This window comes from Ceratotherium simum, chromosome 2 (genome assembly GCF_057802395.1).
Source record: "Ceratotherium simum simum isolate JZ-2026a chromosome 2, ASM5780239v1, whole genome shotgun sequence".
NCBI lineage: Eukaryota > Metazoa > Chordata > Mammalia > Perissodactyla > Rhinocerotidae > Ceratotherium > Ceratotherium simum.
In genome coordinates, this window is record NC_141901.1 from 19,904,714 (window position 1) to 19,927,254 (window position 22,541).

At 38.6% G+C, this 22,541-nt stretch overlaps 1 protein-coding gene and 1 non-coding gene across 3 annotated transcripts in view; both read left to right on the plus strand.

The window, feature by feature from the left end:
• Positions 1-7,161: 7,161 nt before the first annotated feature.
• On the plus strand, positions 7,162-7,271 carry LOC147917767 (U6 spliceosomal RNA). Its single transcript, XR_015549344.1, has one exon. It is a non-coding gene; the product is annotated as a U6 spliceosomal RNA (small nuclear RNA).
• Positions 7,272-20,755: 13,484 nt separating this feature from the next.
• RNF2 (ring finger protein 2) overlaps positions 20,756-22,541 on the plus strand; it is a 46,965-nt gene continuing 45,179 nt past the window's right edge. For both annotated transcript variants that reach the window (XM_087438883.1, XM_004424928.3), the window contains exon 1: positions 20,756-20,976. The gene's annotated coding sequence lies outside the window, so the exon portion shown is untranslated. The remainder of the gene's footprint in view (positions 20,977-22,541) is intronic.

Here is a 22,541-nt window from a genome sequence, read left to right on the forward strand (position 1 = left end):
AGAGAGCAGGTGAAGATTTTAGATATGCTGTGAGGATTGGGCTCACAGAGAAAGCGACTTGAAGAAGATGAGGGATGAGCCCCATGATGCAGAAAAGCATTCAGGACAGAGGGAGCAGGCCATGTAAAGGCTTAGATTCTAGATCTAGGAACTCTTCATTATCCAAAGATGATTTAACCTCCAACCTTCTGCTCTACAGAGATCAAAGTTATTGGTAAATGATCTCTTCGGCCTTTCTTCCTTTCCATTTCTAAAACATCTTTGCATTTTCTCTTTTCCTGCCCATCTTCCATAAATACATGTTCCTCCTTCAATGTCTTCTGCTTTCCCATCTCCTCCCCTATCCTCCTCACCTCATTTACCCTTCTTTCCATCATCTACCATCTCTTCCCATTCTGTCCCTTCAGATATGCAGAAGTTTTTTCTAAATTAAAAACACCATTGTCACTTAACGTAAATGTTTCTTCTAATGATAGGCTATTTCTTCCATTTAAAATCAAACACTTTCGGGGCCGGCCCCATGGCTTAGCGGTTAAGTGTGCGCACTCCGCTACTGGCAGCCCGGGTTCGGATCCTGGGCGCGCACCGACGCACCACTTCTCTGGCCATGCTGAGGCTGCATCCCACATACAGCAACTAGAAGGATGTGCAACTATGACATACAACTATCTACTGGGGCTTTGGGGAGAAAAAGGAAAAAAGGAGGAGGATTGGCAATAGATGTTAGCTCAGGGCCTGTCTTCCTCAGCAAAAAGAGGAGGATTGGCATGGATGTTAGCTCAGGGCTGATCTTCCTCATCAAAAAAAAAAAAAAAGAAAAGAAAAGAACTAACATTTAAAAAATTAAAATAAAATACTTTCAATTTCCTCATCACAAGTATTCTCTTTAGCCTCTTATTTCTGCCTTCTACCTCCTTCAAACAACTTAAACTGACCTCTTGACTTCTAAAATCAAACTTCACCTTTACCTTGTTCACAGTTCTGTCAATTGACAATGATCACTGTCCAGGGAAGACTGATTTGGAAAGGAATACTCATCTACAATTACTTGTCTTAAAATCAGTATTCAATTTGCTAGAGTTGTAAATCTTAAAACCCGGGTTTTTTAAAAAAACTGTTTTATTTTTTATTGTGGTAAAATACATGTAACATAAAATTTATCATTATAATCATTTTTAAGTGTACAATTCGGTGGCATTAAGTACATTCATGATGTTGTGCTTCCATGGCCACTACGCACTTCCAGAATTTTTTCATCATCTCCAAGAGAATCTCTGTACCCATTAAACAATAACTCTGCATTCCCCCCCACTCCCTGGTAACCTCTATTCTACTTTCTGTCTCTATGAATTTGACTATTCTAGGTACCTCATATAAGTATTTGTCCTTTTGTATTTGGCTTATTTCTCTTAGCATAATATTTTCAAGGTTCATTCATGTTGTAGCATGTATCAGAATTTCATTGCTTTTTTTCTGCACAGCAAAGGAAACCATCAACAAAACGAAAAGACAACCTAACAATTGGGAGAAGATATTTGCAAACCATACATCTGATAAGGGCTTAATCTCCAAAATATATAAAGAACTCATGCATCTCAACAACAAAAAAACTAACAACCCAATTAAAAAATGGGCAAAAACGTGAACAGACATTTCTCCAAAGAAGATATACAGATGGCCAACAGACACATGAAAAGATGTTCAACATCATTAACTATCAGGGAAATGCAAATCAAAACTACAATGAGATATCACCTCACGCCCGTCAGAATGGCTATAATTAACAAGACGGGAAACAGCATGTGTTGGAGAGGATGTGGAGAGGAGGGAACTCTCATACACTGCTGGTGGGTGTGCAAACTGGTGCAGCCACTAGGGAAAACACTATGGAGATTCCTCAAAAAATCAAGGATAGAACTACCATATGATCCAGCTATTCCACTGCTGGGTATTTATCCAAAGAACTTGAAAACACCAATGCGTAAAGATGCATGCACCCCTGTGTTCATTGCAGTGTTATTCACAATAGCCAAGACTTGGAAGCAACCTAAGTGCCCATCAAGGGACGAATGGATAAAGAAGATGTGGTATATATACACAATGGAATACTACTCAGCCATAAGAAACAATGAAATCCAGGCATTTGTGACAACATGGATGGACATTGAGGGTATTATGCAAAGTGAAATAAGTCAGAGGGAGAAGGTCAAATACCACATGATTTCCTTCATTAAGTAGTAGATAATAACAACAATAAACAAACACATAGAGATAGAGATTGGATTGGTGGTTACCAGAGGGGAAGGGGGGAGGGAGGAGGGTGAAAGGGATAATTCGGCACATGTGTGTGGTGATGGGTTGTAATTAGTATTTGGGTGATGAACATGATGTAATCTATGCAGAAACAGAAGTATAATGATGTACACCTGAAATTGATACAATGTTATAAACCAATGTTACTGCAATAAACAAAAAATTAAAAAAAATAAAACGAATTTCATTGCTTTTTATGGGTGAACAATATTCCATTATATATACCACATTTTGTTTATCCATTCATCTGTTGATGGACATTTGGGTTGTTTCCACTTTTTAGCTATTGTGAATAGTGCTTCTTTGAACACTGTTGTAAAGTGTCTGTTTGAGTCCCTGCTTTCAATTCTTTAGGGGTATACACCTAGGAGTGGACTTGCTTGATCATATCGTAATTCTACATTCAACTTTTTGAGGAAATGCCAAACTGTTTTCCAGAGGGGCTGCACCATTTTACATTTCCCCCAGCAATGCACAAGGGTTTCAATTTCTCCACATTCCTGCTAACACCTGATATTTCTCGTTTTCTGATAAATGGTATCCTAACGGGTTGAAGTGGTATCTCATTGTGGTTTTAATTTGCATTTCTCTAGTGACTAGTGATGTTGAGCATCTTTTCATGTGCTTATTGGCCATGTGTATATCTTCTTTGGAGAAATGTCTATTCAAGTCCTTTCCACTCCTAAAACATCTTTACATTTTTCAATTGGGTTGTTTGTTTTTTTGTTGTTGAATTGTAGGAGTTTTTTATATAGTCTAGATTTAATCCCTTATCAGATATATGATTTGCAAATATTTTCTCCCATTCTGTAGATTGTCTTTTCATTCTCTTGATAGTGTCCTTGGATGCACAAAAATTTTAAATTTTTGAAGTTCAATTTATCTATTTTTCCTTTTGTTGCCTTTGTTTTTGGTGTCATATCCAAGAAATCATTGCCAAATCCAATGTTATCAAGATTTCCCCATGTTTTCTGAGTAAAACTTCATTTTTAAGTTCAACATATTCTATTTACAAATCTAATAATTTAAAATATAAAAGATCACTTTTATTTCTTATTAGATTAATATTCAATTAATTATAAGTTTAAAAAGATTAAATCTCCCTAAAACATTTTAAACTATGTTTTCAAATTTTGCATAATCTTCACACACTTCAAATATCTGACGGAATAGACTTTCAAACCTAAAAAGCATAATTTATGTAAACACTTAAGTAACCAACAAACACATACAAATTATCACAAAAACAATTACAAAACATATCCCTAAACTAATACAAAAATAGGAATTCTATACATTTGAGCTATATCATCATTTTCTATACATTCCCAGGGTTGCAGAATCACTTATCCAACCGAAGGTAGCAGATTTTCCATCTTACTAAGCCTAAACTTGGGGGCTACAAAAGTGCCATAGATTTGGGTCTGTCAGAGATTCTGAACCACTTACTGAGCCCTTTCTTACAATAATGGGCATTCTCCTGCCTACTCATTTTCTTGCAATCTAGAAAGTAGATAGACAACACAGATCTGAGCTCAGAAAAGAAATTAGAAATAGAGACACATATTGGAAAGTCCTGGTCAAGAACTGAGAGTTAAAGTTGCTGCAGATCCCAACAGAGAGAGGATATGCTCTCCAGGCTCTTTTTTCCTTTTATTTTATTTTATGTTTTTGGTGAGGAAGATTGGTCCTAAACTAACATCAGTTGCCAATCTTCCTCTTTTTGCTTCAGGAAGATTGTCACTGAGCTAACATCTGTGCCAATCTTCCTCTATCTCTGTATGCGGGACGCCACCACAGCATGGCTTGATGAGCGGTGTGTAGGTCTGTGCCCAGGATCTGAACCTGCAAACCCCGGGCTGCCTGAAGCGGAGCGTGCAAACTTAACCACTACACCCCCAGACGAGTCCCCCTTTTTTCCTTTTAATTGCCTACTGTGACTTGATAAGAATCTTCTTTCTGCCTGATTGGATGCCATATTATTTTCTTATCTTTCTTTTGACCTCCCTTTTATTGGCAAACCCCTTGAACTTAGAAAGCTTTAACCAATATCAACTGTCCTCCTTTTGGGAAAGTTTCCCTTGCTTTCATACGGCTACCGTCTCCCGGATTTTCTTTCATCTGTCCCCACTGCCTCTTTTGTTCTCCGATCCTTTTGTTCTTTCTGCCTCCCCGCACTGCGTAAAGGTGCTCAATCCCCACAGTTCAGAGCAGAGCCTTCTAGTTCTCTCTATATCCTCTCTCCAATGGAATCTTTAGCAACCTCAACTCTCAGCTTTTGACTAGGACTTTCCAATCTGTATCCCTATTTCCAATTTCCTTTTTGAGCTCAGATCTGCACTTTCTATCTACTGCTAGAAATTTGCACTTAGATTTCTTGCCTTTAATTCACACTCAACTCACCTAACATAAAATTTTTTATCCTTTTCACAAACTAACACCTCCTCTGACTTTCTCTTTTTGGTACTAGCACTCTCCCAGGCCGGAGACTTGAAAAGTGGTGGCCTTATAAAAAGAGAGGATTTGGGGTTTTAGGGGCAAGAGGAGAAGAAGGAATGATGGAACAAAATTAACATATCTAGCATAGAATCTGCAGAGGGAACAAAACAAAACACAGGGCTTATGGGTTGCATTCCTGATTTGTTGCTGTATGTCCTGCTAGGTTTAATTGCTATGGAACAGAGTTGCCCCAGACCAAATCAAAGCTCTGTAACTCCATCCGTTGGGGAGGGACGAGCTTCCTGGTGGGCTAAAGCTTTTCCCACTAGTTAAAACAAACAAATAAACAAACAAACAAACAAAAAAACCTATTTTAATAAAACAGAGCTCAAGTGTTTTTCTTTTCAGAACCATCCAAGCTAATCTTTGGCATCCAAGGTCACAGCTCCCTGAACTTGATCTCCGCGGGTTCTGTTGTACTCAAGCATCCTGGAGATTTCTTTGACTCCTGTCTCTTCCTCAACTTCTCATATTCGGTCTGACAGCAACTCATATTTTCTTTCTTTAATATGTCTCTCAAATGTGTGTATTCTTTTCCACTCTCTCTACCACCACCAGGCCCAGGTTTTTATGATCTTATTCCTGAAGTACTTTGGCCAATATTTGCCGATCTCTTTGCCAATGGTCTTTCTCCCTTTGATGATCAAGTCTTGCTGTCAGAAAGGACCTTGAAGTAAGTTAGTCCAAAGTCCACCCAATTCTTCTATCACTTCCCCAGTGCCTCTCACTGCTCCTCTAACCTGGGATAATTATAATCCATCTCAAGCACAGTGATGCAGTTGAGTACCATATGACTCCCTTTCTTCAAAAACCTTCAATGGGTTTTCCAGAGCACATTTGAACCCCTGACCTCATATTTAAGTAAGGCTCACACAATACAATAGTGGTCAACTTCTTCAGCCTCATATTTCACCACAGCCTCTTTCACCACCCACAGTAAACCACGTATAGTTCCTCAAATATACCACGCAATTTAACTCTGCTTATCTGTCCACTTGGTTCTCTCTCTCCTAGAATGTTCCATTCTCTGCTTACCAAAATCATGCTTATTCTTCAAGATCTAAGGTTCAAATGCTCCATTTGAAATTGTCTTCTCCTCTCTGTTCCCATAGCATTTCACTTATATTATATAGGAAATGACTTTACTAGTAGATGTGCATATGTTTAGCTCCTTCAGAAAACTGTGAACTCCTTGAGGATATATATTATGTGGTATTTTTGTCTTCTTGAGAAATTAAGAAGTCCTATTCTCCTAACTTTCTGCTTTTCAGGCATTTTGGTTGATCTTATATGTGGTTGATCTTATATTTGGTTGATCTAATTATTAATGAAACATTCAGTCTCTCACTCTGCACTGGCAGTACAGGGGCTACAAGTTTGAATTCTTGACACAAAGAATACATTGAGGCTAATGGCTATAGTGGTAACAGTACAACTGCTTTCCTGGCACAGAATGGCAATGAGGCAGACTGTAACTTCTAGTGCCTGGTGATGGCAACATTTTCCTCATTGGACCTGCTCATGGGACATAGTTTTGAGCGTTCTTCCTAAAAGCTTAGCCTTGAGCCTAATGTTCCAACCATCCCAACCATTCTGTGAACTACCTCATACCCTTTAATAAAATTCCTTTGCCACTCAGTCAGCCAAAGTTAGTTTCTGTTCCTTACAACCAAGAACCCTGACTGATAAAAATATTTTCCTTATATACTTTCCTTTCCCTATAGACCAACTAAGTCAGGATCATAATATTTAACAAGACTTTACTGAAGGCTCAGAGATAACACAATGAAAATACAACACTGAAAATACAACACTGAAAATAACCGTCACAGGCTACTAGATAATTGCTGCTCTTAAGGCCTACAAACCCAGCCTATGCGCCTAGGGAAAATTTCCCCGGCCTCTGTGTCTGGTTTCTGACATGGCTACATGTACAGAAGCTAGCTTTACCCCTACCAGGGCCAATTATCCTTAGGCACAGAAGGCACAATGCTTAGGGCCCACAATACTTTTAGGGACTCATGAAAATGTTTTAATTTTAATTTTTTAAAATGGAATTTTAAAAATGGATATAATTATAATAAATATAACACATATAAATGATAATAAAATGTAATAATGAATCCAGCCTGGATTAGGCAATAGAGTCATAAAATAAAATATATATATGCGTGTATGTGTGTATCTGTGTATAGAGCAGAATAGTGAAATAAAAAACAGACCAACATATACAGTCAACAGAATATTTATAAAAGTACCAAGTCAATTCAATGGGATAAGAAAGCCTTTTAAACAAATCGTGTTGGAACAACTGGAAAAATTTATGGAAAAAAAATAAACCTTGAATACTTGGGCAGCACATATACTAAAATTAGAGAGATTAGAGATTAGATTACAGAAGATTAGCATGGCCTTTGGGCAAGGATGACATGCAAATTCATGAAGCTGTCCATATTGTTAAGAGAGTTGATCTAAGTGTTCTCACCACACAAAAAAATTGTAACTATGTGAGGTGATGGACATGTCAATTAGCTTGATTGTAAATAGATACTTTATCTATTTACAACATATATGTATATCAAATTCTTTAATTAGAACAATCTAATTAAATAATGGGCAAAAACCTGAACAGACACCTCACCCAAGAAGATATGCAAATAAGCCTATGAAAAGATATTCAATATCATATGTCATTAGGCAATTGCAAATTAAAATAATAATGAGATACCACTGCACACCTATTAGAATGGCCAAAATCCAAAACAGTAACACCACCAAATGCTGGGAGGATGGGAAGAAACAGTAATTCTCATTCTTTGCTGATGGGCATGCAAAAAGGTACAGTCACTTTGGAAGACAGTTTGGTGGTTTCTTAAAAAACTAAACATACTCTTACCATATGATCCAGCAATCACGCTCTTTGGTATTTACTCAAAGGAGTTGACAACTCTATCCACACAAAAACCTGCACACCAATGTTTGTAGTAGCTTTATTCATAAATGTCAAAACTTGGAAGCAACCAAGATGTTCTTCAGTAGGTGAATGGATAAATAAACTGTGGTATATCCAGAGAATGGAATATTATTCAGTGCTAAAAAGAAATTATCTATCAAACCATGAAAAGACATGGAGGAACCTTAACTGTATATCGCTAAGTGAAAGAAACCAATCTGAAAAGGTTATGTACTATATGATTCTAACTATGTGACATTCTGGAAAAGGCAAAACTATGGAGACAGTAGAAAGATCAATGGTTGTCAGGGGTTGGGGGGTGGGAGAGATAAATAGGCAGAGCATAGGGAATTTTAGGGCATTGAAACTATTCTGTGTGATACTATAATTGTGGGTAAATGTCACTATACATTTGTCCAAATCCATTGAATGCACAATGCCAAGAATGAACCCCAATGTAAACTACGGACTTTGGGTGATAATCATGTGTCAATTGATAATAATGTGTTCATTGATTGTAGCAAATATACCACTCTGGTGCAGGATGTTGATAGTCAGGGAGACTATACATATGAAGGGGCAGGGAGTATTTGGGAATTCTCTATACTTTCTGTTCAATTTTGCTGTTAATCTAAAAGTGCTCTAAAAAAAAATAAAGTCTATTAAAAATGCAAGCCATGAACTGAGAGAAAATATTCTTAATACATATATCTGATAAAGATCTTATATCATAATATATAAAGGACTCCTACAAATCAAAAATAAAAGGATAAAAAACTCAGTTTAAAAATAGGTAAAAGAACAGACATTTCACAAAAGTAGACATACAAGTGGCCAATAAGCACGTTAAAAGACCCTCAACATCATTAATCATCAGGGAAATATTAATTAAGACCACTCTGAAATTCTACTTCACACGCACGAAAATGGCTAAAACTAAAAAGATGGACAATATCAATTGTTGGTGAGCATGTTGTACAAGTGGAACTCTCATACACTGCTGGTGGGAGTATAAAATGACAGCATTTTTGGACAACTGTTTGGGAACTTCTTATAAAATTATACACCCACCCAATAACCCAGCAACTCCAATCCTACGTATTTATCCAAGAGAATGAAAATATACATTGACAAAAACTTGGCCAAGAATGTCAACAGCAGCTTTATTCCTAACCGCCAAAAACTGGAAGCAAATACAAACATCCATCAACAGGATTATGGACTTTTTTAAAATGTTGTATACTTATACAAAAGAATATTCCTCACTAATAAAGTGGAATGAACTACTAATACAACAATATGGATGAATCTCTAAAACATTGCACAGAGTAAAAGAACCAGATACTAAACAATACATATTGTGTAATTCCACTTACTTGACTTCACAAGCAGACATACTAACCCACTGACTGAAGGAGGACATGAAGGAACTTTCTAGGGATGATCTAAGTGTCTTATACCTTGATTGGGGTGTTGGTTACATGAGTATATACATTTGTTAAAACTCATCCAATTGTACACTTTATATCTCTGCATTTCACTGCAAGTAAATTTTACCTCCATAAGACAGAAATATGACGATATAATTACCTTAAGCTGGTTAAGCAAGACGTAGCATTTACACATCTTTTTCATTTTTTCCCTCTAATGCCTAGAAAAGTGTCCGGAACACAGTGAGTGCTCAATACATATTTGAGGAAAGTCAAACAAATGAACCAATTGTTTTGGCAGTTTATAGACATACAATGAGACATTCAGGTAGCTCCTTTTAGGCATGTGTTTAGTTTCCTACTGATAACTCCATATAAAGAGACAGACCTTCCTTCTGAGCTTTTCTTAGGCTGTCAATGATCACTCTAGCTGTGAGCATATTAACTCTCTTTGGCAATCAATATACATGTATGTATGTGTGTCTCCAGAGTATAATCAATTGTCTTGGGTTATTCTCTTGTGATAGAAGCTGTCTAATGTGACTAATTACTTTAAAAAATTATCTTATTACATAAATGTATTGTAAAAATAAACTGAAAACTAAATCACAAGTACTTTTGAGAAAGACATCTTTGCTCAATTAATAATTTTCAAGATAATTTTCCCTCAAAAACAGAGGAATGGCTGCAAAGTTATTCCATATTGTGTATTTTTTGTTCCAAGACTGTTTCCAAACTAAAGCATTTATTATGAGAAATATTTTCTCTACTAATAATTTTAAAGTTTTTAAAAAAATAAAACGATTATTTAACTATAGATAGATAACTCATGTTAGGCTAATGTGGAAAAAAATCTTTTTTTTGTTAGATGTACATCCTTAAAATGAAATCACTTTCAATACTTAAATGTGACTTGAAAGAATAGATTTTTTTAAAGCTTCAGTAAAAAAAAGCAGATGGCAGATGAAGATGTGTTATTGAATTCTAGCTATTAAAATGTGATGTCTAAGGGCCGGCCTGGTGGCGCAAGCGGTTAAGTGTGAACGCTCCACTGCAGCGGCCCAGGGTTCACTGGTTTGAATCCTGGGCGCGCACTGACGCACTGCTTGTTGAGCCATGCTGTGGCGGCATCCCATGTAAAGTAGATGAAGATGGGCACGGATGTTAGCTCAGGGCCAGTCTTCCTCAGAAAAAAGAGGTCGACTGGCATCAGATGTTAGCTCAGGGCTGATCTTCCTCACACAAAAAAAACTAAAAATTAAAAAAAAAAATGTGATGTCTAAATCCCAGAAGAGTATGGAGCAAATGGGGATGTGTAAATGTTAATATTTACATATCAGAGCTGTATTTTTCAAGAATGTTTTGCTTTAGATTAAGTAAAAGTTACTCAGAAAATCTTAGGTCTTTCTCAAAATGAAAATAATTGCATTTCAAAAGCCAGAAGTTTCAACAACTTCCAGATTAAGAAATGAAGTCCCAGTTGATTTGAAAAGATGACTGGAGAACTTTTACTCTATTATATAACTGGTATAAAAGGAAACTTCTGAACCACCTACAAGTTCTGATTCTCTACTTTCAAGCTGAGGTCACATTCCTTTCCCCTGTCTGTCATGGGATGGCCTCCTCCATTAAGCATACATCTGGTTTAAATTCCCGCCATATGTGATAAATCAATGCATAACAGATAATAAATTTGGAAGTCTATATTCCTATAGGCTTTGGCTTCTATTCTCTTAGTCTTTGCAAGTCTGATGATTTTTCCATCTTCGCTTATCTATGTTATAGTCATAAGCAAAGACCCAAAATACAGAATGTACTTTAGAACTAAGAGCTTTTCTCCAAAGGCAATCAGTAGGAAACTTGAAATGACCAATCCTTCCTGCTGCTGTGTCTTTATGAGCTTTGAAAAGCTGAACCCACCATTTCACAGCTTCTTGTGCTATTGTCCTTTTTATCCAATTATGTTTAGTAATTGGAGATTATTACAAAAGTACAATGGATATTCACTATTTGGATTATTCATACATTTATTTTTTTATTTTAGTACAACTATTCAAAAACCCTAGCACTATTTTTATTAGCTAAAGCAAGGCTACCAATTGTGAGAAGGCAGTTTAGAATAGTGGTTAAGGATATGGATTTGTCCACTCTATCTCTTGAGATGACTTAGGCAAGTATTGAAATTCTTTAAATCTCTATTTTCTAATCCATAAAATGATAATAATGGTGGTAACTTCCTCATAGTATTGTTGTAAAGATTAAACGAAATGATACTTGTAAAATACTTAGCACGGTACCTGACACATACAGAGTTTATGAGGTTGTTGGCTATTAGCATAGTTGTCAATTTACCTACAACTCTTCTAATTCCCAAGATTAAAGGTAAAATTGCCAAGACTGGAGCCCTATGAGAGACGCTGTTCCATAGTGTGTAATTAATAATGAGCCTCAAGGGAGAGTTATTCCTATTGCCTTTCTCTTATCAACCTCACCACATTTGGTATGTGTCTGTCTCCCCTACTAGATGCCGTCTCCCCTACTAGATGCTGGGTTCTTTGAGAATAGGGTCACTGTCTTATGTCTCTTTGAATTACTGAGTCTGATTAATTGTAGACTCTTGCTAAGAGAATGTATAAATGAACATGTATGCAAATACACTTAAAACATTAATTTTACATTTGAGTTATTTATGTAGTTTTAAGTAATTATAAAGAATAATTTATTTTAATTCCCTCAGGTCTAGTAAAGCAATATAGATATTAAAGCCACAAATAAAAGAACAGTTAACAATCATATATTGTTCTCTTTTACGTTTCAAAGAGGAGGTCCAGTTTAGGCATTTTATGTTTAAGATAACTATTAGACATCCAAGTGGAGGGGCTGAATAGAGTGTTGAACATAAGTTTGGAGAGGTCCTTAAGTTTCCAGAAACTTATAGAGGACCATACGTTTGGGAAAAATTAGGAGTTGTCAACATATGGGTAGTACTTAGAGCCATGTGACTGAATAGGATCACACAGGGAGAGGACATAAATCAAGAGGAAAAAAGGTCCTAAGACTAAACCCTGGGTCATTCCAAAACTTAAAAGTTTCGGGTGATGATGAGAAGCCACAAAAGAGACTGAGCTGGAGAGGGTCAGAGAAACTAGGAGAACCAAGAGAAAGCCAATCATCTTATGTTCAGCTCTCATTGTCCCTGGCTCTTTTCATCTCACTCTCTGATTCCTTCCATCTGTCTCAGGAGATTTTCCAATTTGTGCTATTTGGATCCATACCTCTAGTTATCCTAACTGACCCTCTGCTTCTCATGACCCTCACTCAATAATTCTCTGTTTTGCATGTGTCTTCAGATTTGGCCCACTTGCAACTTTAGGACCTAGAGTTGAGGTCAGGGGTGTCCCTTTGCCAGCCTTAGCTCACATCAGCCATGTTGTACCTCGCCCTTATTCTTCATCTCTCTTGTCATCCTCTCCACTAGGGGAGAAAGAGAGAGAGTTACTCTTGATGTTCTTGGCTTCAGACCACTCATTCAGCTTTCAAGTGGCTGCCTTGCACTGCCTTAAACTTGTCCTGACCCTTGCTGCCCTGGACTTCCTCCTCGCCTGTGTTATTGTATTCTTGCTCCAGCTCTGGGCATTTGTCCACTTTGGACAAACAACCTGTCCTTTTCAGCCAGTCCCTGAGTCCCTCTATCTCTGCACAACCCCACCACTCCTCTACCCAGACTCGAGTAGCTAGTGCTCTCACTGTGACCCCTCAGGTATTTGAGCCACATTTGCAAGGAGGTCAAGTCTCCTGAACCCAGCCTAATATATTGCCTCAGCTTTTTACCATATGGTGATCTCAAAGAGTCTGGAAAATAAAAATTCCCTGAGATAGAGGTATGTAAGATGAAAAATTCCAATATTTGATTCTCAACCTACAAATTGTGCTTACTTCCAGCAATCACATGCGAAATCAGTAGGAATTCCTTGAGGGAGTACTAAGGAGTCTAATTAGCAAACACCACCTGAAATTTCCCTTAGAGACTGTGGGATATAAATTAGTAGGAGGAGAATAGTATCCCAACGTAACTATAAAGGTCCTAGAACTCTCTTATAGGGTTGCTATTTGAGGAATCCATAATCGTTGGTTGGTCGTTGTTTAGCCTAAATTCTTACTAGGTAGGGTTAGGAATGATTAGGGAAATGGAGATTGAAGTCTAGTAATAAGCCATTTGAATCCCTGAGTTTCAAGGCCACTACAAAACTAAATCTATAGAAACTGAGTAAAGAATTTCCAAGTTCTAGCTTTTCTATTTATTTTGGCTGATGATGCCTGACCTAGAACAGCTGTTTTCTTTACATCAGTCCTTCAGTTAATAACAGGTAGATATATGCTGAAATTTTCACTCATTTTTATTAGATAAGTTTACTTTTTATATGTAATTGTACCTTTACTGCTTTTATGATAAAACACAATGTTTTATTCCATTGTGAAACATTCAAACAATACAGAAATTAAGAAATAATTTAGAAACTGAAAGTTCTCAGTCCTCCTTTCCTTAAATATAATCCCTCTTAATAGTTTAGTGTATATTCTTTTGAATGTTTTTGTATTACAGAAATGGAATATATGGCACATATTGCTGAGAAAGTTGATTTTTTACTTGATAATATATCTTTGACATCTTTCTACATCAGTACTGGTAGCTCTATCTCATTCTTTTTAACAGCTATATGATGTAGTACTGTATAAATATACCAACATTTAGTTAGCCAAAAAGTGGATTATAGTCAGGTTTTTACAAACACAAATTGCCCTCTTAAGAGGTTGTGTCATTTTTCATGCACAACAACGTGTGTGATATCTGTGTTCATAAACATGGACCAACAATGAGTACTACAATTGCATGAACATGGTAGGTAGAAAATTATATCTACTCAAATTCGCATTTTCTAAATGTTATTGTACTGATTAAACTAGACACTATTATAAAATATATAAAGCCAGTATTTTTAGTGACTGCTTTTAAAAAATTGTAATTATTATCATTACTTGGCATACCAAATGTCTCTCAGGAGTAAGGCATATATATATACATACATACAGAAATATATATATATTTAATACACATATATTACATTGTGTCAAGTGCTGCCCATATAAAGATGAATCATAACTTGTGTTGAAAAATGAATAAGGACGTGGTGTCCTCATGCAACTCTCACTCTAGTGGGAGGGGGGATGTACTTGCACACTACTAATCTAAGCAAGTGAATGCGGGAGAGAGACAGATGCTAAATGTGGTTTGAGAACTAGTCAAATTTCAAGTTCCAATTGGAATATTAGGATTAATGTATAGCATTTTTAATTTTTACTCTTGGTATGAAATGGTAGTGTGTTTTGACAGGACTCTTTAAAATCAACATCTAAATACATTTCTACTTGAAAGTCTACCAATAACAAACTTTCCTGTTGGTCATTATTTTTCTTTGGGTAGCTGCAACAATATCCCATGACATTCCTAACTTGGGTTCGCCTGACCCAAGATCATTCCTGGAGTATTCAATACCCAAGACAATAACCTCATTGCTTCTCTGTTCTTTTCCACTAAAGAGCTCTATATTTTCTGCATTTGTTGATAGAGATGGTTCTTTTTCTATACCATAAATGGTATGGTGTCTACGGGTTATGTTTGTGACATCTTTTTGTAATGCATTTTGCATTCACTATGAGTCAAGCCCCAAGCTAAAGGCTGAGATGAGAATATGGCCAAGCCTAATTCAAGAGCCAAGTCAGGAAATGAATAGGTTGGCAAATAGCTAAGAACTGGATCATGTGGAAGAAGGGACAGCTGTGTTGAGGTCAGGCCCATAATAGTCTTTCAAATTTTAGGAAAGGGTCAAATCAGGGCAGCTAATGTGATGGGGTCCAAGAGTGAAGACTGGAGGCTAAGAATGTGTAAATGGCAAGAAGTGAAGGAATTGGAAATCCACTAACTATGAAAATCAATACTGTTCTAGAACAAGAACTAATTAGATCAGAGGAAGAGTGAGTGTTGGAGAGGGACACAATAAGGTGAGTTAGGCTACCCATATATCCCTAACAGGATACTATGATAAGAAGGTTCAGTTGCAGCTACCTTTATCCCATCTTACTCTATATGTAGCAGACTTCATTACTCTTAAGGAACCACAGTCAATTCTGATCTTACAAGCATGATCTATGAAATATGTTTATTTACAAAATGATAAAAATTTTCTACAGACTAAAATCCTTATAAAATAACTCTTCCTGGATATAATACATAAAACCTCAGTATTCTTGGTTGACCAGAATGGTTTTCAGATTTATCTGAATTATAACCTACTTGAGTATGTTATTCAATGTATATCTAAATGGTTTGCTTTTGTGGAGTATAAAATGCTAATGACTCAGCAGATGGATACTGCAGGGGTTTCCTGATCTTGATGTAGTCTAAAATAAAATAAAAATTTGCTTTGTATGGGTGGGATTTGGCAGTTCTTTTAAATTCTTTACCAAAAAACATTTCCAAGAAATGTGTTAGATAAGAGATGTCTTTACCCTCCACTCTCTTACCCCACAAAAACTATTCTAGCACCACGCTTGTTTTAAGTGGGAAAAACTAAAATGTCCACAAAGGCAGTTTGAGTGAGTTCTAACTTGATTTAAATATTGTGCACTCTTCATCTGTATTTTCCCACGGGGATCTTCCAAACTTCTTTTCCAGAGAAATTTCCATTTTAGTTCTGAATTTTGATCTTAATTATCTATTCCATGTTAGTTTCCAGGATGATTCTTGGTGTTCCTAGATCATTGCCAAGGCACAAATCTCATCTCTTGCAGTAAACATTTTGAAAGGAAAAAAACTTACAAAGTTTGTTTGAATGGAATAAACTTTCTTCATATTAGAAAACTAAAGTCAGTAATTATGAAATCTTACTTTATATTTGAAGTTGTATATCACAATAATATCTCCCATTTATGCACTCCGTTATTAAGTACAAAGAAACAGTTGGCTATTTGTGCTACATCAGAATGAAAACTTTTATTCATTCTTTTGACTTTTCAAACACATGCCAGTTCATTATTTCAATAAAATGCACTAACAGATGTTAGGCAGAATGTGGCCACATCTGGGACATATAAAATACCATTCCAAGTCTCCATACGAGGGAAATAGAAATATTGTTTAGTTCTCCCCAAAAGTCTAACTAGCCCATCTCATTTAATCTGTTTAACTCCTTTAAGTTGGACAGTTAAGAGTAGCAACAATTATTTTGGTTGTCTTGGGAATATAAAAAGGAACAATGAACTAAAACACTAAAGGAAGTATCACAAAAAAAAATGCACTATGCTTAAACACAAATAAAACTTCACTAAAGCTTGTGGCTAGAGCTATATTTTTTCAGCTGAAGAGGTTGTAAATCTTGAGTTGCCTGCATCCTGAAGCCACCTTGAATTATAGCTCTCTTTAGGCCTTTCTACAACATCCCCACTTAATTTGACCCTTTCAATGAAAGCACAACACATCTAAAAGATGGCAAAAAAAGATTTGGTAGAAGATATATTTTGACAATAGTATATATATATAGTGATTAAATCTCAAGCTATTCCAGTCTTCTAACCTACCTTTTAGTTTTAAAGATTTTATTTATTTATTTATTTTCCCCCCAAAGCTCCAGTAGATAGTGGTATGTCATAGCTGCACATCCTTCTAGTTGCTGCATGTGGGACGCGGCCTCAGCATGGCCGGAGAAGCGGTACGTCGGTGTGTGCCCGGGATCCGAACCAGGGCCGCCAGCAGTGGAGCGCGCGCACTTAACCACTAAGCCACGGGGCCGGCCCTACCTTTTAGTTTTAATTATGTTTTGTTTTCTTAAAGCAAGTTTTCTAAGAAAACAAAAAACCTCCTGGTTTTCTGTCAATGGATCAGGTTCATATACTATTATATTTAGCATCATCTCTAGCTTCTTGAAAATAGACCACACTGAGGATTGGAGTAGATACTAGTACTGGCAGGAAGCTCTGGAGACATCTGTCTCATACACTGCTCACCCATTAGAAAGAAGAAAAATGCTGTGCTGTGTATACAGCACAGAGTGGGAAGGCATGTGTGGTATAATGGAAAGTATCCTGGACTTGGAGTCAGATGACCTAGGTTTGAGCCTCAGCTCTGCCACTTACGAGCTCAACGTTTGGGAGAGTTAGTTAATCACACATTTCCCTTGTCTGTAAAGTAGGAGTAATACCTTGGAGGATTGTTCTGAAGATTCAATGAAATAATGGATATAAAAGTGCTCTATAAACTGTGATACACACATAGCTCATTATTAACAGGCTATTGGTGGCCTACAATCTTCACTTCAGATGAGTAGATAACAACTAGATATTTGAAGCATAGCTGAAAGGAAATCTATGTGGCGGGTATAGGATAGGCAGGTGTGAATTTCCATTTAAGACACCACCTAAATAGAGAAAGCCTCTGGGAGGACTAAATGCAATCTTGATAGAAATTTCTGCTCTTAAGTGATAAAAGTGAGGCAAATCAAGCTCATAGGTACTATTCTATTTCATATACACACTGGGATCAAAGTTTCCCAGTCTTTCATTCTCTTAACATGTATTTATTGAGTGTCTACTATATGTGCCAAGCATTGTGCTAGTTTCTAGGTATACACTAGTGGACAAGATTTCTGCTCTTAAGGAACTTATGTTCTACTCACAGTATTATTTTTATTCCAAGTGCTTGGCAAAGTATGGACACACAGAAGATGTTCAATAAAAGTTGGTTGAGCTGAAATAATTTTGTAGCAGAACCACACCAGAAAGCTAGTAAAGAGGTGATTTTTGTGATCAGAGATGCCTACTCAATTTACTGTATGATTAACAGGGGACTACTTCTGAAGTTTTGAGGGAAAAGAATCTTTTTAACTAGAGTTTGTCTAGTCATCCACCTACAATATGATACTTGTATTATGTAGTGTTAATTTGGTGTTTTCTTACCTAAAATATGATTATCACTTCCAATTAGAAAGTCTAACATGGGGGCAGAGTGTTAGTAAAAATGTTTTTCAGGGTGGTATCCTTTATGTCAGGTCAAAAAATTAGCAAAAAGAATGTAGGCTGGATATGTCAAATCACTATTGATAGACTGTGGACTTGATATTGATTTAATCTACAGTTAAAACAAAGAGGTAGAAAATGGAAAGTCCATTCTATTTACATGATAGTCAGCTCCTAACAAGCACTGAGAGTTTATTTTTGAAAGCATAACTTTCTTGAAGCCACTCAAGAAAGCCAGTGTTATAGAATAAAACTTCTTGGAGTTTTTTCACAATATCTAGGAGCTGACTGGTTGGGTCAGGGTGGTTGTCATTAGTATTGTTCACCAATACCCCCACTTCTCCTCCTGAACTCGGTTCAAGGACTCAGTTCAAGGACTCAGTCCCCTTGTAGATAGAGAAGGCTATGTAACTAGTTTGGGCCCATGAAATGTGATCAGTGATGTGTTTCCTTTCCAATCTAAGGCTGTGAAAAGTTCATGGTCACTGTCTTCCTCTGTCACACAGACTTAGTTGCTGTGTTCTAGGTCATACAGTTACAAGATGGTGGGCCCTCCGTCAATCTGGTTCCTAGAATGACTGGAACAGAGTGAGTCTGATTCACATAAAGCATGAAGCATAAGCAAGCAATAAACTTTTGTTGTGGTAAGGCATGGAGATTTTGGAGATGTTTGTTACAATACCACAACATAGCACTAGTGTTATAGTATATAAACTTTCCTGATTAATATAGTCAGGGAAGGCCCATAGTACTCTCAGTGCCAAGTTTCTGAGTAAGAAATAAAATAGATAATACGAGTTCCATTAATTTGTCAGTACTGTCTTTCATAATGCTAGCCTGAGGTCTAGCTTTTTAATCACATTTAATCCAGATATCCCATAAGTTTTCCATTTTTCCACTAATTCTCCTGTGAATCTTTTTTAAGTACTATATTTAACTTTCATCCATAAAGTTCCTGTGCTTTCTACAAATGATCACTTTTCTCAAAACCAATTGAATTTCTTAATCTAACCACACATCATTATTTTCATAAGCATTTTAACTAGAGCAAAAGGTTCTGAATTAATTGAACTACACATGCAGTTGTCATGAATAAAGTGCTTCTGCAACTGCACTGTCTAGAAAGTGGACCCTTACAGGAAGAGAGAAGTAGAAGCATTCCTGATTATCTTGATTTTTTTTTTCACATTGGAGGAACGACTTGTAGAGTCTTGAGAACTGTCATTTCTTATTTAAAGCTATAGACAGTAGGTGAAAGTTTTCAAGTCACTGAAAAAGAATAATGCTTTGTTCTTGTTTAATGGATTGTTAGGTAGGACACATACGTCGTCTTTAATATTTTAACGCCTGTCCTCCTCCTTTCATCCTATCCAAAGCTCTCTGTCCATCCTACTCATAGCCTAACTCCACAGGAAATCATCTCTGAACACACCAGCTGGAACTGATCCTTTCCTTTTCCAAAATCCTATGTAATTTCATACCATTTATTTGGCATTGCTTGTAGAGAGTTTTAGAGAGTTCAAAACCTGGAGAGGACCTAAGAATCATTCAACACAATCCTCTCATTTTGCAAATGAGGAAAATAAAGTCCAGAAGAGTTATGTAATTTACTTAGGTCACATAGAGACACTTTGGAGGCTATAAACCTAGTTTGTCCAGTTCCCAGCACAGTCCATTCCTTTACGCCACAGGTGCCTTCACATTTAGTGTCTGGTATTGTGCCTATCTTTTCAAGACAACATGGCATCTCACCACTAGTACATCTTGAGGTCAGGGAACTCTCATTTCTTTGTTACTTCTTCAGTTTACAGCTTAATTTATACGCATTTTATATAATTTTTTGTAGATTAATTGGTTGTATTTTAGGCAATGATTACATCTATTTAATCTATTACTTCTTATACTCTCAAGTTCAGCAGATAATACTGGAAGGGGCCAAGGAGGTAGGAATTAAACAGCAGCAAGGTAAATACTAAGAGCTCATGAGAACAATCAAAATGCTTACAGTCGTCCAAGAAAATACTTCTAGAATTGAAGGTCATTTTCCCTGGAACAATTACATCTTGTAGGGTCACTCTGCAGGGATGGAAAGAGTGTGTGTGTTGAAGGAGAGTGGCAGGCTGCCGAAGTTCAAGTGAAGTTCTAGAGGTGAACGCCTCATGAGGCTTTCTACCGGGTGGGATGGGTGTGAGAACAGGAGGCAGTCACACACTGCTCGGAGCCCACACCCCAGCTGCCGGCCAGGGAGGCGTAACGCGGTGCCGAGGCAGGGGAGAAAATGCCAAAAGAGAGCTCACCGAGAACGAGGGGCCACAGGCGTCACCGCGGCGGCGCCCGGGGTCTGCGTCGGCCTCGCGGAGGGCGCCGGGGGCGGGGCCGGGCGGCCCGGGGCGGGGCGGCGGCTCGGGCCCTCCCGGCCAGCACGCGGCGGCGCCCCCTCCCCTCGCGCCGCGGGCCTCCCCGCGCCGTGCACGTCCCCGTCCCGCGCCTCCGCCCCCTCGCTCGTTCCTTCCCGCCCTCCCCGCAGCGCCGGCCGAGCCGGCTTCCCCTCGGTCTCTCATGAATGTTGAGCGGCCCCTGTTGTATTTCCCGAGCTCCATTGCGGAAGCCGAGGCTCGCCATATTGTGCGGCGGCGCCGGCGGCCGCGGCGACTTGCACCCGAGTCTCGCTCCGGCCGCGGCCAGAGGAGCCCCGGGCTGGGGCAGGAGCCGGTGAGAGGGGCGGGCAGTGAGCCGCAGGGCGCAGGAGCGGCGGGCCGGGACGCGCGGCGGCTCGGCTGCGGGCGGCTGACGGCAGCCCGGGCACCGGGGTGGGGGTGTGTGTGTCCGCGGGGGTGTGAAGGGAGATGGCGTCGCCGCCCCCGGCCGCTGTCGGGGCGGGGATGGCGGGGGGAGGTGGCTGCTCATTGTTCCCGTTCCTTCGGGGGTCTTGGCGGGGCTGGTGAGTCGGGCTTGTGGAGCAGCCAGTGGGCGAAGCTCAGGGGTTCCTCCTTCGCCGCGAACCCTCGCTGTCCGCGCCTCAGCGCGGAGGCTGCGGCCCCCTCACCTCCCGGGGCTGGGGCCCCAGCCTCTCCGCGGCCCCTCTCCGGAGGCGAACGATGTGGAATGCGGGGTTTTCCTTTGGGCTCCGTGGGGGGGGGGGGGGTAGGGGCGCTTTGTGCAAATAGTCCCTTTTGCCCTCGGGGTGCTGGAGTCGGGGTTCGCGGGTGGTGGCGCTACTCGGCGTCGGGGTGCCTTGTAGGCTGCGGGGAGACCCCTCCTGGTTAAAGCATTCCTGGAGTGCCGCCTGCCTGCTCGGGAGTATCTGTTGCTGCTTTCTAAAACCGCGAGGTCGCCCCGGAGGAGTCGTGGGGGGAGGGGGTGTCTTGGTCTGTTGCTGATGGAAGCTTCGCGTTTTGAACTCTGTCGTTTACGGTGAGATCTTTGGTGCCCGCTGTCGCCGGGGAACCCTCGTCCTCGTTGTCAGGATCGTTTCTCTCCTACAGAAATAGCCTTGCTCCCAGAGATACTGTTAGTAAAAATTTGGTCTGTGAAACTTCGAGGTTCCTTCCGATTATTTGCCCGCTTAGAGCAATTGTACGCTTATCTCCTTGAAGCCTTTTTCGGTAGCTACTGCATGGCTGTCACAAGTTTTAGAGAATGTGTGCCTTTCCATGGTAAAATGTTTTGAAAATGTCAGGTTTCCTTGAGGTATGCAAAGAAATGTGTTTGCTGTGAAAAGGATAGGTTTGCATTCAGTATTTTAGTGATATGCTTTATTTCTTTTAAAAGTTAAAAAAAAATTGAGACATGGTTTCAGTGTTTTAAATTGAGAATTATGTTTAAAACGTATGAGTGATTTGTATTAAATCTGCTTTCAGTAGTTCCAAGATGATCAGCTGGAATAATTAGTGTAATTGGTAGATAATCTACTTTCCCCACTTGCATTAGGGTATAGTTGTTGAATATTTTAATAACTTAGATTGGTATTAGATCTTGGTTCCTAAAGTGAATATTTGATCCTTTGATTTATAAAGAATGTAAATGGCAGCAATATGATTCTTGGCTGTTCCTTTTTCCCCCTGAAATTTCTACTTGTCACAATCAACAGGTATCTTTTAAAATCTTGATTGTGCATTTAATGTGCTTGTTAGTGAAGTAATGGGTAGTTATATAAGACTCCATTTTCCAGGGAAAGCACAGCAAATGTGGCCCCTCACTTTTTCTAAGGATTTGAGTTATTTCCTTCAGGTACCCTTGTGGAATGCACATTTGAGGTTAATTATAGTAGGTGTGAG